We start from the raw sequence: 2,390 nt of genomic DNA, 5'->3' as shown, positions 1-2,390 counted from the left end.
CTGGAGAGAATCACATAGTGTATACTAGGCAAGGTGAGTATGGACCGAGAGGCCTTTTATACTGTGGTCTGTGATTGCGAACAGATGTGTGTAATCAGTAAGATGGTGAACTTGAATGTGACAGTCTCCATTGGTGCTGAGTGTTGGGCCATGTTTGGGTAGTGTCTTTGAACACCATTTCCAGCCTTGACATGACAGTGGGCATGATAAAATGCCAAAACTACAGTCTCTGACAATGGATTTTGTGTTTGTACAATTTCACAATATTATAAATAAAAATAATTGTAAAATTATTAATGTAAAGTTAATTTGATCTTGCCGAGCTTCACCACCAAAAGTCTGGGCTCCAAATGATTAATAAGCCACTCTCTGCCCTGTAATAGTAGCCAGTTAAAGAAGAAGACAGTATAAGAAGAAGACAAATTTGAATCCATTTTATTAAACTAGGCATGATATGAGTACTGCCTTTACACATTACAGTGGTCATGCTCTGTTGATCAGTGTAGCTCTTTAATCTAGCTAGAAGGGGGAAGTAGCAGTGGAGTGTGCACAGACTGCAGTCTTATTCTGCGAGCACTATGCTGCTGGAAATATGAACAAAATACATTAAGTTGACATGCACATCTTTTTTCACTTCTTACCCAACTGCATATAAAGATGTCAGTACAAAGAACTCAATTACTTATGTCTACAGCAATAAATTGGCTGTGTTACCAGTAGAAACTGTAGACCCCCTGACAGCTTAATGCCCTGGAGCAATTTTTCTCCTCCTGAACAATTTTCATTCCCTAAGATCCCCTTGGGCCCCCTATCTGCTCAGGGTCCTTGAAAGCATTCCCACTTTCTCTGCCTTCATGACACCCCTAGCCAATCATGACTGACTCACTGGTATATATGACCATAATGTGAAAGTATGTCTGATGTTACAAAAAAATAGTAATTTGAAATGTGCAAAGTTAATATTTAGCATTTGGTTGAATATAGCCTGATTAAACAACATGATTGGTAATAGTACCATTTGTTAAACCTTTAATCACAAAATGAGTCATATGCCATAAGCATTGTCTTTCTCTAAGTTCCATCTAAGGTTAAATTAAACCTACATTACTGATCAGTACCAACTCAGTGGATAGCACTTTACACTTCAGCAAAATTAGAATCCTTAAATTGTGTTAAAAAAAATTAAATTGCTGAATATTTGTGTACTTATTTGTGTATGGATTCTTGAGACAGACTTCTCAAGCTCCATAATGTCAAAAAAGGTGTATTGATACCAAAGGAGTGCAATGAGATACAGTACAGTACAAATACCTGGACAGTGACACAGGCTCAGTTGTGATCTTTTCCAAATCTCTGTTCCAAGATTTACTTTTTTCCCCAAAAAATGTTTAGCTGATATTTGTAGAGAACACATTTGGCTCCTGTTTATGAACATCCATCTACTGAGCCAATAGGTAGCCATTATTATCACTCAGATGTTCAAAATTGCATGAATGCCATATCTTAAAATATCAAATATTGCATGCCAATGTAATCCTTATCCTGTGTGAAACATAAAACATGTACAAATTACATATAGTGTCCATTAGCAGAGTAAAAGCTGACAACTCACCTCCTATACACTGTTTTCTCTCTGTAAGGTAGATGTCATGTAAACTCCAGTTTTTTCGACAGCACCAAATGATCACAGAACAAGGTTTTTAATGAGATAGCTAATGGATAAACATGGCATTATAAACAATCAAAGCTGTTGCTGTAAATGTGGATCAGACAACAGAGGGCAGTCAATTCCATAAGCTGCTTGCTTCCCTGCAGGCTCCACAGTGTTGTGGTTTTATGTTAGCTCAACATATCTATCTGAATATTTCATCATACAAAAAGTACAGCGTATTTGGACATAGTTAGCACTGGTGGAGAAACATAAAAATGTCACTAAAAGGTTTGGGAGTTGGACAGAGACAGTGTGCTTTTATACCTCTGATAAGTGCAGAAGAGTCCAGTCATGCCAGAGCCTATGGTCCTGATGGACTACAGTTTACACTCATTAAATGTATGACCTAATTAAAAGTGATGAGTGTTGATCTGGAATACAGTATATTGTAAATGGAAATATAGGTAATGTTAGGCTACTCAGAAGTCCTGTAACATATTCATGAATTTTAACCGATTTACCTAAAAGTATTCAACATTTGTTAACTGCGTAGGTCCTAGGCTAATTTTACATAATATAGTTTTTTTTTTAATACAAGTGTAAGATCATAATGCCTGTATACATGTTTGTATTCATATGTTATGACATGTTTCTCTACAGAATAACTGCCGTACAGGCTCTCATTTCTAATCAGTCAGGGATTTTAATATTCCTGGTCTGGGTACATGGTAGGCAACAA

This window comes from Pangasianodon hypophthalmus, chromosome 2 (assembly GCF_027358585.1).
Source record: "Pangasianodon hypophthalmus isolate fPanHyp1 chromosome 2, fPanHyp1.pri, whole genome shotgun sequence".
NCBI lineage: Eukaryota > Metazoa > Chordata > Actinopteri > Siluriformes > Pangasiidae > Pangasianodon > Pangasianodon hypophthalmus.
Note: the sequence above shows the minus strand (reverse complement) of the source record.